The sequence below is a fragment of the Alligator mississippiensis genome, chromosome 5 (assembly GCF_030867095.1).
Source record: "Alligator mississippiensis isolate rAllMis1 chromosome 5, rAllMis1, whole genome shotgun sequence".
Taxonomy (NCBI): Eukaryota; Metazoa; Chordata; order Crocodylia; family Alligatoridae; genus Alligator; species Alligator mississippiensis.
This window is the reverse complement of record NC_081828.1, coordinates 111,472,027-111,486,360: the sequence shown is the minus strand read 5'-3', so window position 1 is coordinate 111,486,360 and position 14,334 is coordinate 111,472,027. Positions and strand designations below refer to the sequence as shown.

At 40.7% G+C, this 14,334-nt stretch overlaps 1 long non-coding RNA gene across 1 annotated transcript in view; it reads right to left on the bottom strand.

The window, feature by feature from the left end:
* LOC132250653 (uncharacterized) overlaps positions 1–7,654 on the bottom strand; it is a 95,790-nt gene extending 88,136 nt beyond the window's left edge. Inside the window, exon 1 of the long non-coding RNA XR_009462253.1 lies at positions 7,282–7,654. This is a non-coding gene — a long non-coding RNA (uncharacterized LOC132250653). The remainder of the gene's footprint in view (positions 1–7,281) is intronic.
* Between the last annotated feature and the right edge of the window lie 6,680 nt (positions 7,655–14,334).

The window sequence follows — 14,334 nt, the reverse complement described above, 5'->3', positions numbered from 1 at the left end:
GTAATCCCTCTGACAGCGTCGATCATCAGGGAAGCCTGACTTTGCTGGAATCACTTGGTGCGCACCTGGCATTGAGGGACTATCGATAAGTTGCCAACCCACGTCTGTCTATTTGTTGTTTTGAACAGCCCAGTGTGGCTAATACCCTCGCAGTGCCCAGTTGGCCTGTGACAGATTGATCTATCTATCTGTTGTTATTATCTGTTATTATTTACTATTAGCTCTTTTATATTGCCTTATCTGCTTATTGCATTTATCTTTCTGTTAACTGTTGTGTGCGTGTAAGCTATAATAAATTTGCCTTTATTCCACTCCCAACTTTGCCTCCTCAATCCAAAACTGAATCAAACAGCCCATTTGGCCTGTGATAAAATTGATACACTCACAGTGCCCAGCTGGCCTGTGACAAACCCTGCCAGGGGGTATGTAGCAGCAAGAGCCATGTCCCGCACCCACTGACAGTTCTCCCCGCTTTCTTCCCTGGTGCACCAATGGGAGTGGCCAATGGACTGTGCCGCCGCACCTCTTCCCCCACCCCTTCCCTAGTCCCAGACTTACTCCCTTCCTCTCTCTCTGCCAATTTTCCCCCAATTGAAACTGATTTTTTTTCCCTTTTATCCTGATTTCATCCTGGTTTTTATGTTTCAAATATAAACTCTGAAAAATTATGTTTGGGGTGGGGGGGGTTAAATAAAAAACTGAGAATGCAGAACACTACCTATTATGTAACAATATTCATCTTTATGAAACTTAGCATTCCAACTTGTTCTTTATATTTAACATTTGCTAGTCTTGGTAGTTACACAGCATTCCACATTTGGAGGTATTTAAAATTAATAAATTTCTGGGGTTTTAGTTACAAACATACTGTAACCTAACCTCATTGTATGTGAAATCAGCAAAATGCCAATGACTGAGAAATCACCAAAATCTTTCCCAACTCATGGTTTTCTATTTCTATTTTCTATTCCCCGCAACCAAATAAACTTAATTTTCCACCCCTCTTTTCTCTCATAGAGCTTTTAATTCAGATTCCATCAAATATTTTTATCCTGTTCTTCTCTTTGGAAGCTCTACTCCCTGCTAAAAAAATTATCTCTTCTACCCTCAGAAGAATCCATGACTAAAGAAAAGGCACCTAAGAATGCACAATAGGTCTCCATTTTTGATCCTCAAGGATTAGCAATACCTATATTGGGTAGGGCAAGGAAACAGAGGAACTCAACACAGTTATTCAATCCAAATCCATTTCAGATTCACTAATTCTGAGTTTCTATACATTTATTTTTCTTCACAAGTACCAAAATCTGACATAATTTAGGACCCTGAATAATTCCAAAATCCATAGCATATTTCCTCAAATACTTACAGGTTTCAATTTTGCAGCTCTCCATCTGTTAAAAAGAGTTTTTCATTTTTACTTTTTTTTTTCTTTTTAAAGCTAGTCCCAGCAGCTGTGCTCTCAAAGAGATCAAATCTGCTAGCAAGTTGGCTGCAGAATATTAAAAATCCACACAACTTTTTATCATTTTTTTAAAATAATTTTTCACAGGTGGCTTTGTTTTTGCATTGGAATTTTATTTTCTGAGGACTTCCTTTAAAATTGACCTAGCTCTTGCAGCTGAGCTCTTTAACTGGAAGTGGTGACTCATACAGCAGGGAATAGGAAATGTACCTACCATAAGCAGACACATGCTAAATATTCTCTGAGAAAATCTGCTATTTCCTGCAGAAAACAGGATATACAGCAATTGCCACTTGTGTTATTTGTTAAGCCCCCCCCCCCTTTTTTTTTTTTTTGGAACATAGTGAGCTAGATTGTGCCTTCAATCAACAGACAGATAAATTTCTATATCTAACATCTTCCATGGAGATCTTTATGTTAGAAGGCATAAATATAATTTTTGTGAACCTTGTTTGTTTGTGTGTTACTAGGCTACTAGTAACTATTTCATTTTCTGGCAACGAGTTTAGTATGACCTTGTCCCTGTCTTACTAATTTCACTGTAGCTCCTTTTTTGTTATAAAATGATAAATAGACCACAGAGAAACACCAGCACCAAATATTGATGGTCCAGGCTGGAAATGAAAAATCCGTACAGTTTAGCCTCATGAGTCTCTCTTACTTCACTTCCATATTAAAAGCCAATGCCCCCATTGTATTAGTTTTCAGAATGTTCTCAATACAGGGATGATATTAATGGTCTTTTTTGATCTATGCCACTGGTGCTCAAACCTTTGTCCCCATAGGACAGAGGAATGATGGAGGGCAGGTCCTTGGGCCAGATCTGGGGTCTGGCACCAGCCCCTCCTACTCCTGCATGCTGGGATTAGGCCCCAGACACTCAGCATTGTCATCTGTCTGTCATCTGTTTCCTGCTCATCTCAGGGTAGCTGCTTTTACCAAAACCTGCTTTCACACCACCTCAGTGCATTAATAACAGCCAGGTAAAGGTGTACATCTGTCCCTTACATATCCATGCTGTAACAGCGGGGTCCTGCAGGAGGGCTGTGAGCTCCTTAAGGCCCCCTCTCCATGTCAAGTTGGCCCAAGGGCACCCTCTATTTCTCGCCCGCCACGACTTTGATCGTCTAAATTGGTTGGGAGGCTGCCTCACGTCTTCTTGGACACGGTCTGATGTACGCTCTAGTCCTGTAGACTCCTGGACCCCTCGTGGGTCTTGTCCTGCCAACAGGTGCTTTGGAGCACCCTAGCCTTATGGGCTATGCATGGCTCCAACCACCCCGATACCACGCCCCAAGCCTCGCAGATGGAATTTGACATTGGATTGTCCCTATCTTTCTTTCTACATACGCTGCTGCCCCCCCCCCCCCCGGGGCTCTCCTCGACCTCTCGGTGTCTTCCGTGGGCCGTCGCCCTCTCTCGGGGCTTTCTCTGCACTGTCGCCCCCTGTCTGGGTCTTTCTCAATAGTGCCTCCTCCTGGGGCTCGTCACGCCTGCACTGGGCTTCTCAAATGTCACCCCCTTTCTGGGGCTCTCTGCGCCCACACTTGGGCTTCTCAAATGTCACCCCCTTTCTGGGGCTCTCTGCGCCCACACTTGGGCTTCTCAATAAGGCGCTCCCCTCTCTGGGGCTCGCCGTGCCCAACTTGGTCTTTCCAATAATGTCGCCCACTTTCTGAGGCTCGCCACGCCCGCACTAGGGCTTCTCAAAAGTGCCCCTCTCTAAGGCTTGCTACACCCGCACTGGGGCTTCTCCAAAGTGCCCCTCTCTGGGGCTGGGGTCTAAGCACCCCGTAAGCTGCACCCTCACTGGCGCCGGGGTCCTCACACTGCACTGAGAGTCCCTGATGAGGCCTCCTCCAACCCCTAATAGCCTCACCCAAACCACCGATGTACTAACAAAACAAAACACAAGCCCCTAGGCTACAACATAACTATAAGCCGCCTGGCTGTAACCACATTGCTCCGACATCTTAGAGCTGCCTTCTGTTATCTGGCTTAGGCAGTACCTGCGGTTCCCACTGCTTCTCGTATCATGGCTGAGGGAGCTCCTGCCTCTCTGGCTGCTGGCAGGGAACTGCCACAGGCCTCTGCTTCTGGGCTTTATAGGAGCCAGGCCCTGCCTCCTACAGGCAGCTGACCGCTGGCAGGTGTGGGTCATTTGCTCCCTCCAGTTGCCCTGGCAACCCACAGGTGGACTCCTATTCCCTGCTAGGGCTTTTTTCCCCAGCAGTTTCCCCTCTCTAGGAGCAGGGCACCTCAGTGCTCTGCGACACATGCATAATCTATATCAGTGTACAAAACTGGCACAAATTATACTGGGATCATTTGTGTGATCATTTTTCTATCCCTTTCAAACCAAAGCCTCAAACAGAACCACATCAGAGTTGTGTCTGAATATTGTTTTCTTTATCCAGTAGTCTTCTTTCACTGTGTGCTAGGTGGCAGCATAGATAGCCTTATACACCATGTCAGGCACATAAGTAGTCCCACACTGTTGACTCATGTCCACTTACTATGCTACCTGGTGGCCTTTAAGCTCCTCACATGTGATGACATCACAATAAGATGGCTAATGCATTTTCAACATATTGTATATGCTAAGTAAATAAATAAATAAATCACCCATTATTTTCTGCCTCAAATCACATAAGCTATTTTAAAGAAAAAAGTAAGAAAATTAAACTCAGGACAAATGTAAATCAGAAGCCTGGTGAACTATTGGATATCATATCTGCCTTCCGCTTAGCAAAGAAACAGTTTTTTTCTGCTAAATGACTATAGTTAATATGCTTGGGTCAGAACTGCTTACTGCTCTATTGGAACACATCTCTATGCATCAAGTAACTGATAGGGCCTTAGAATTGATGCCCAAGAAGACCCAACCCTCTTGACACCCCAAATCAGGTTAGGGGTTTCAATAGCCTAATGTTCAGGTAAGGCCTATTGTCAAAATAAAGGTTCCTGGATCTCAGTGCTTGCATGCTACTGGTAGTAAACTGAGGGAGGGGTAAGGGAAAGGAGGAGGCCAACCAGGGCAGCAACCTCAGGTGCTACCTTTGGTATCCTGGGGGAAGGAGGGGATACATAAATAGCCAGGGCATTAAGGGTCAGCAGCTGGTACTGCCCCACTTCTAGGCAATTACCCAGGGTATGGAACTGTCCTGCTAAGCTGCTACCCTGCCATACTATGACATAGGAAGAAACAGCAGGTCCCCATCCATTTACCTCTCCTCCACCCTCAACTGATAAACCTTCTGGAACAGAGGAAGAGCAAAGCAGTCTTCATCTCCAAATAGGACTTTCTGCAAAACTTATTTTCTGTCAAAGCAAAGGAGGGTGTAAGACTATTGAGTGGGAAACAATAGGAAAGTAGTAACAGTAGAAGCTAATAGGATAAAGGTTTCAGAACTCCATTCAAATAAGTTTTTGGGGAAGAGCATTAAAGCCACTATATGTGCATTTTAGACTCTTATCCAAAACAATCCACTTTCAGGGTGCGTACACTATCTACAGTACTGGTACAGAGTTTGAAATCTTCTCTGAGAACGGAGCACAGGTCAAAACATGTTCCACTGTCTATCAAAGCCACTTAAGTGCTTAAGAACTAAATTGCGGCAGCGGCAGCAGCAACAACTTTGTAAAGGCATGGGAGCTAGGTAATAAAAGGATGAAGGAAAATAGGACAAAACAAAAATCAATGAAAATACTGCGTCATTAAGATGGTAACAGAAGAGAAATTCTGCTTTCAATCACATATGACTAATCCTATTGATTTGAATAAAGTAAGGCACCTGCATCAAATGCAAGTATGTTTAATTTTCTACTGGCCAAGTACTACTAAGGCCAGGGTGGAAGAATATGATTCTATGGAAAATAGTGGCTTTCCCACCAGCCCACTTCAATTATACTCCAGACACATAGAGGTCTCTGCAGTGTATTTAGAAGAAGGGAAAAGCAAGCTAGGACGTGGATATGAAAAATGAAGACTGACTAGAATTGCACAAAGGCTTCTTGTTTACTATCCATCAAGTTTTTAAAGCATTTGAGACAATAAAATGGCTCTGACCAGGATTATATTGATAGAAAAAACATAGAATAATTAGCAATTTTTTTCCCAGAAGACTGGTGAAGAAAATATACAGGAAAGGTCCATAGACTTCTGGTTTAAATACAGTAGCATTCCTATTCCCACGTCGTGGAGGAAGAAAACCCAAAACAAGACAGAAAGCAACAACAACTTTCATCTAATTTCAGTCACCCAGAATAAAATCCTGAAATAGGAGAGCTGCAGGTAGGTAACTTTAAATATAACATTTACCGCTGGAGTGAATCCTACTGTAGGCAATGGAAATATCCAAAAGATATATTTTAGTCTAAAATGTGCACTCATTTCTATGAGACAAACATTTGTGGATGATTTTTTTTCATTTATAAACACAGAAGAACAAACCTATCATCTGTAAATCAATTGCTCTTGATAACCTATAGATGACTACTGCCACATAACCATTCTACAATATATTGCAGGTGCTAGTTAAAACTGAAGAGAGGCCTCAATGCAAATGAACAACATGAAATAATTCCTTGCCCTTGAAAACAATATAGTAGGTTTTTATTAATATTTCCAATGATGCATTGATTCCTGAGCATTCAGAAAGCTTTACATCATCTATATTCATATAACTAATTACATTGTTTGAGTTGCATCAATACCATCATTATAAAAATGCTTTACTTGCTAGTTACTAAGCTGAAGGATCACAAATCAATGAGTAGTAAACTATACATGTGTAAGGATGTGCTTTCCCTGTGCAGGAAAAGCTCACTCATTCTTTATAATTCTGCCTGCCTGGAAAGCACATCACAGAATATTAGCTAAAAGCAGAGTTCAAAGAAGCATAACAACTAATATGATAAAGCAAATACTTCAAGCACAAACACCGTATATAATTGGCACCTTCAGTTCTTCCCTTCAGATGCTTTAGACAATTACAAATATGGTAACATTAAGTTAACTTACAAACTGTATCCAGCACTCTAACACAATATCTACATTTAAAATGTAGGTCATAATCATGAAGAACACACAAAATAATCCTCTATAGGATAAATGAAGAGTTTTCAAGCATGTTTAACAGCATGACTTTTATTAAACCAACTGAGTAGTTGAAAAAAAAATTATGTGCAAGCTTCTGGGTACAAGCTTGTAAAGAATGTTTTTCCAACTACTTGGTTGGTCTAATAAAAGATATCAAAGAACCTTGCCAGCCTATGTCCTTAGAATAACATGACTACAACCCAAAACCCTATAGCATGACTGTTTAGCTTCTGTTTTACCCTATATCAATCCTGTGGAACAGTACCCCACAATAACTCAGATAATTTTCCCAATAGTTACTGTTTGTAGTTAATATTTATGTCATATTTCCCTCTACTATTAGTAAATGAAAAACCTTTGGTGGTTCTGGCATCCATTGGTAAACATCAACTTTGTAATGGCACCCATTGTAAAAAAGCACTCCGGATATGAGAAAGACTAGCAGGAATATTAACAACAGAGGTGCTATTTCCATCAGCAACAAATATTGGTACTCTTCCATTATTTCTAATTATAGTTAATATCTTACTAAAATAATACAGCACTTAACAGCAATAAACCAGTACACAGTTATACAGTTCCTCTTAAGGATCCAAAGCTACTTTTATACAGCTAATTAACCTCACAACATTTCTGTGAGAATCCATTATCTTCAGAGCAGTACAAAAATAAATAAATAAAAAAAAAACATTAGGAAAACATAAGAGGTACTTACGTGATGAAAGGGAGAAGGAGGCATCTACCAACACCCACTACTTAAACACCTACTCAGGCTGTCACTCTTTCCTTTTTATTAGTTAAAAAAGGCCATGACTAGAGAGATTTTTTGGGAAAAATAAATAACTTGTGCTGAGGTTAGCTAGTAGGACAGATAACGTTCTGAAGGATGGATCTCATTAGGAAAAAGCAAAGCCTTTCTGTTTGTTCTTCTGTACTTCTTAAATGGTTCCTAAGGGTTCATGAATATTTGTTTTACATAGGGGTGAATTTCAAAGTAGAAGTTCTGCAGTATGCTCCAGAAGTTACCTGCTAGGGTAGCTGGAGGCTTGAGTTGCATATCTAAGGGCCTATCACTGAAAACAGTCCTCTCCCCACCTTCCTCCTGCAGTTGAAATCTAGCATCTGCTAACTCAAATTTCTCAATTAATCCCACCTGCCACACTCTCTAAAGAAAGTCAATTGAAAAGGTATTTAGCACCCAAAGCATGGGTCAAGTCAACATACCTTTACTCAGTTTTTTTGCAGGGATGTTTAAACATTTCCTTTGAATAATGATTTTAATGTTTACTGAATACTGAGCATGGGCTTGCAGAATTTAGCTCAAAGGAAGGTTTTATATGTGATGAGTGCCTTACATCACACATAAAATCACTTCGAATTAAAACCAAAATAATACATATAATGAAGATGTGTCTGACAAAATTTAAGAGCTGAGTCTGTAACAAAGGTTTCTGAAATAACTGATTCTGAAACTTTGACTTTTAGCTACTTCTAGCAGAACTTTACATTGGATTGTGTGGTCATTTTTTTCTTCCCTCTGTCTCTCTCCTTGTGTGTGCTCCAGTTTTTCATGTCTCTGAATACAGCAACTTCTCATAAAAAAATGCCAAAACTGTGCCTAATACAAATAGATTATTCTAATTGTGTATATCCATCTTCTGTTATCATTATTTTCTCCTTATAATTGATCAGCCAATGCCTGCAAATAATTTTGCTCTCTTTTCTGGATGTTGTCCACAGCTGTACAGTTCAGATCACTCATGAATTTATTCTGTGTTTAAAGTGAATCCCTGGAGAGTCAATGAAGAATTCAGACTAAAGAATTAATGTCTGCTTCAGTTTACAGATAACTTTAACAGCATAGAGCCAGCAACCTATTCTGCATTTGCAGTCCTGCCCATTGAATCTCCCAAACTACTTTGGGTTTTAATTTTTACTTCCAAGAGTAGTCTTCATTGAGACCATTAATCATGTAGTCACTAGAAGTGATTTTCAACCAACAGATAACCTTTCAGTTTTCGCTTACAAAAGGTATTGGTGGTGCTCCAACTCAATTTTTATCCACGGGATAACTGGTGGCATTTTCTTCTCATTGAATATTTTATCCTAACATTAATTACGCTGAGATGTCTAATGATTGTCACATAACAGAAAGGCTTTGGCTCCATGATAATATTCTATGTACCGTATTGATCTGATTCCTTGATGGCACAGACTTTAAAACAATCCCCAAATAATTAGATTCTATACATGTAAAATTATAAATTGTCATAATTTTTCATGTATAGAATCTAATTATTGGGAGGTTGTCTTAAGTTCATCCCTCCCATGGCAGGGAAAGCAGTGGGAGGTGCAGACCGCCTCTAAGCTCTCTGCCTGCCTTTCTACCACCTGCCTCCCCACCCCACTGCCTTTTCCCTGGCCACTTGCCCCACTCTGCTTACTGTCTGCAGTGGTTCTGGCTTCGGGGCAGTTAGTGGCAGCATCTCACAGATAGGCTGGGTCAGGGTCAGGGCCAAAGCTGAAGTAGAAGGTAAATGGTGAGGAGGGGACAGGCAGTGGAAGAGAGTTTGCATAGTCTCCCCTACACTCTTCTGAAGCTGCACACTGAAGGTCTCCTTTGGTCTCTCTTCCCCCACCCTTGACAGATCTCCCCCATGCTTCCTCTCCATTATGCAGTTTCCCCACCTGACACTCCCTCCCACTTCTTGTTCCCTCCACCAGAGCATGATCTAACCTAGCTCAGCATAGGCAGCATTTCATCTCTGGCTCCAGGCCTGGGCCCAGATTGGGAGCTGCAGCAGCCATTTGTCCCAGCCAGAACTGAAATCTGAGAGGGGGATCCCCCCCACCCCCTCAACCTTGTCTTAGATTCAGGTAAATATATGGGGTTTTGCCTCTCGCTTTCTATTTTTATACGGGGACAGCCCTCTGGTGTAGGTGGGTATATAGCATGAGTTTGTACATAGGGAATGTTCATCTTTATGCTTCAGATAGATACAACTTATCTTTCAAAAAAAATTTTAAAGCATGATCACGGGAGTATTAAGAATAAGTAACCTCATATATTTTGACCACTGCTTTGCATAATGACATAATGATCATTATAGAAGTATTAATCTAAAAAATTATATGATTCATGTAAGTTAATGATTTTATTACTTTTGGCTGCAAAAAAGCGGAGGGAAAGAAAACAGTGGCAAAGAAAAAAGGTTGCAGCTTTTGACATCCTCACAGGGCAAGGAAATGTCTACAGAGATTCATGTTTCTGTCATAACAGAATTATTGCATGATAACAGAATGTAAACTTGCCAGGTAAGAAGCTTCACATTTTTTGGTAAATGGAGAATGCAGCTGTGTCTGGCTTTTTATATTCTTTGCCAAGCTTCTCTGTCACCAAGTATTTTCTCTGAGCATACGTCAAGTGCCACTATAACTGACTGAAGAATCCTCTTTGAGGAGAAATACTGAGTGTATTACTCTCACAAAACCATATCTTGACAATACCCCTACTTTTAAATTGCAAAATATGTATTGCAGTAAATGTAAGTTATGGTAGAAAATGCACTTTTCTGAGGGCAAAAAAAATTTAAGATGGAATGAAATGAGACTGTCTTTTTAATCATTAATTGAATCTTTCGAGATCTATATGTTTACAAGGAAATGGGAACATTTCCAGTTTACTCCAGTGGCCATAAGGCCATAATTTTAGAGGTATATAGGCATCTAACACCCACTGATTCAAACTGTTTTCAATATGACCCCATGTATGTAGGTTACAGCTGCTCTTTTCTGAGTCTCCCTGTCTATGCAGACATAGTCAAAACATAAATCAGAATGATTTTCATATTTCATTTGTGCCTCTGCCACTGGCCTTCAGTGTCTTAGTGAACAAATCACTCCTTCCCCCAGCTCCCAACCTCAGTTTCACCCTGTACAAATGGTGGGGAGGGATATTTTTTGTAAAGATCTCTCAGTTCAACCAATGCAAACACTATCAGGATTTATTTCTTTAGTATAATTAATTGACAGTATCAATATTATTAATGTAAGCATACCAGAAAGCACCAGTCTCATTTCTGTACTAAGACTTATACCACAGATACTACAAAGTTAGCTGCACTATTGGAAAGTCCCTTCATTTGATAAATAATACTATGTAGAATCCCAGTTGTGAATCCAGTGTTGGATCATCACCACTTTCTAATCTTTGTTTGAAGTACTATAGGCTAAATACGAGTCAAATTCTGCTCCCAATTATGCTATAGTAAGCCTTCTGGAATAATTGATGTGATCTAGGATTCACACCCAAGATTTACATCCTGTGTATGACAGTAAACTGCATCTGACTGGTGGGCCTGGTGGGAATATGCTGGGGCTACTTGTGGTGGGGTAGCTCCTATAAAATATCAGAATGTTGCAACCTCCAGAGTAAGGTGAGTATAGGATGCCTCAAAACCCCAGCCCTCACTGCCTTATGGGCAGTCCTTGGTTGGAAAATGGCTGAGGGACTTCACCTCACTGAGACATGAGGCAGCCAGCACCAGCTCTAATCTGTTGTCTTCTAGCAGAAGCTACAACCATTGAGGCACTGAGTGTCTGGACTCAGTCTGGCCTTTGAATTTTGTCTCAGTGGTCCAAAGAGGGGATGGTAGGTGTTGAGCAGCCTCCAGTCCTCCATACTCTTGCCTAGGCATATGCATTGAAGATCTTGGTGTGATGATCATGGGACTCTGTACAAGCAGATTCATAAGGCATCTAACTAGACCTCTTCTGCATACACCATGATCCAGAGGATAAACTATTTCCTACTACACCAGAGTAAATGGAAGTAGAATTTAACCCAGTAGTTTTAGCATCAAAATGGTATGAGGAATGAGTTAATGGGATTCATGTTAAGGTCTGAAAAATATTATGGTTTTCATCCCTCTCCTTAGACAGCTTGTTGCAATTTTTTGTCCTCAAGAGCAAATAACAATATGCCTAGAGGCAACAATGTTTCTGTTCAGGTGTGTGTGTGTGAAAGGGAAAAAGATAAAGAGAGAGAAAATTTAATACTTTTTTTCACTCATATGCACACCATACACCAAAAACATCCGTTATTAAAATGTTTCTAGCCCAGGTTTATGGGTTTTGTTCTGGTAAGATTAGATAACCATGTAAACACTTGCCCAACACAACCTCAAATCTTTCAACTTCCCCATCATCATGTTTACTTCTTTATGTCTTGTTTGCTGTTCTTTATTTGTTCTTGGTTACCTAATGATTGTGTTTTAGCTGTGACTGGGGAAACACGTATCCCCTATAACCGATCAGTTTCCTGATATTGAATATGACCTGATTAAAGCTGTGGTTTATGTTCATGAATGGTACACAGAATGAGTTCTTAGTTTGAGACTATTCTCAAATCATGAAAGCCTGGGAGAAACTCCTCCTGAACACTCAAAACTCACAAAGGACCCTACAAATAGTGGAAACTAGGACGAGATGTAGAAGACAATAAAACGGAACCTTCAAGTATACGAGCAGTAAGAGGAAGACCAAGAAAAGTGTAGTCCTCCCACACAATGCAGAATCTAATAAAGTATGATGCAGAGAAAACTCAAGTATTTGATACTTTTTTTACTTCAGTCTTTATGAATAAATTTGGTACCAGATGACAAGTGAAACTGCCAGCAAGGAGAGGAGATAAGTAGCCTTGAGTAGTAGAATAACAGGTTAGAGATCACTTAGAGAAGCTGGATATCTCAAGTTGGCTGGGCTGGACAGGATTATCATGGAATACTCAGGTATTTGGCTGAGGTAATTTTGGAGCCATTCGCTATCATCTTTGAAAGTTCACATGTGTTTCGATGGCTTCAGATTCATTCCATAAACTGTGGCCAATTCCAGTTTTTTCCAGGCAAGGACATTGCTATCACTTCTCTCAGATGATTTATTTTCCATTTTTATTTTTTCTGGCTATTAGATACCAAGATGAGAAATATAAATCTAAATGTAACTAAAGGTTACAGAGAAACAGGTTGGGATCAGATGGTAAAGGGAAAAGATAGTGACCATCTTTAAAAAGAACGAGGAGGAAGATCTTGGAAATTATAGACCAGTCAGTCTGACCACAATACCTGGAAAGATCATGGAGCCAGCCATCAAGCAGGAATCTACTTCTAAGGATCTGGGAATGAACAAAATGACCTATAAAGCAACAAGCTTTGTGTTTTCAGGGAGAGCAGTGGATGCAATGCATCTTGATTTTAGCAAGGCTTTTGATACCATCTCCCATGACATTCTCATTAGAAAGCTAAGGAAATGCAGACTAGCCAAAAGCACTATTAAGTGGATGCATTAATGCTTGATTGGACCATGCTTAATATCGGTATGAGAGGTATCGGCATCCCTTTAGATACCTGTCTTGGGCCCTGTATTATTTAATATATTAATGATTTGTAGGAGGGGACTATGCATAAACTTAGCAATTTTAGAGGCAGCACCAAATTATTTATTGTTTTAGACACTTTGGAGGATAAGGTTAGGATCTAGAATGACCCTCATAAATTGGAGAAATAATCAAATGATATTCAGCAAGGACAAGTACAAAGTCCTATGCCTGGGAAGGAATAGCTGTATGTACAACTATAGACAGTAGAATAGGTAGGGAGGAAGTACCTACAGTACTTCAGAAAAGAACCTAGACACTGCAGTGGGTGAATATAAATATAAGACAGATGAATATAAAACAACAGTGCATTTATGTTACAATTAATGCCAATAGTATATTGTTTTGTATTAATAAGAACATCACTTGCAGGTCAAAGGAAGTATTTCTCTTGACTTGTTCGGCACTGGTGAGTTCTTACCTTGAGAGATATATCCACTCTTTGGGCCCTACATTTTGCAAAGGTTGTGGACAAACTAGAATGAATGTAGCCTAGAGTGACAGAAATTATTACAGGCCTCTGAAACATGACTTATGTGGAAAGGCTGAAAAGAACTGTAACCATTTATTCTGGAGAAGAGACTACTGAGGTGGGTTATAATAACAAACTTCAAATCCCTAAAAGGTGGTGTAACTGAGTTTTTTAGCTTGCTGGCTTTGCCAGACAGGTTTACTCCCTGATTTGCTCCTCAATCATTCCCCGCAATGAAAACATAGTTTTTCAACTGCAAACAGAAAGTCAAATAAGCAAACAAAAAAAGCAACCCCTGATGCCCTGGCACTTCCCCAGCCCAGAAGCCTAGCTCCTCAATGCAGCAAGCTGCTTTATTCACAGCTGACTTCTTGCCTCCCAACTGTTTCCTCACAGTCCTCTTTCTGCTCTCCTTTCTTAGCTTTTAAGCTCGCAGTGAGTCAGCAGCTCCCCCACAGCTGCAGCTACTCAACAGCCCTCATTGCCCTGTTGAGGGGACAGATATTGAGGGGACAATGTCACAATGGGGGTGACTATTAGGGCTTTGTGAAGTTTCAGTCGCTGATTCAATTTGGTGGAGATTCGGTCCAATTTGGTGGCCGAATCTCCAAATCCAAATTGAATCAGGAGACCCTTTAATCTCTTCAGAGGGTTCCGAATTGATTCAGAGAGATTCAGAAAGATTTGACGATTCAGACATAGACACAGCTTGAAATGTTCTTTTCTACATACCTCAAGGTACCAGGTGGCTTGTCAATGCTGCAATGGTGGGGTGAGTGGAGTGTCTCATGGGAGCATGCGGGGGTCCCCAGCATGCTTGGCAACAGACCCAGAAGTGGACCAGAAGCACTTCCAGTCTGCTT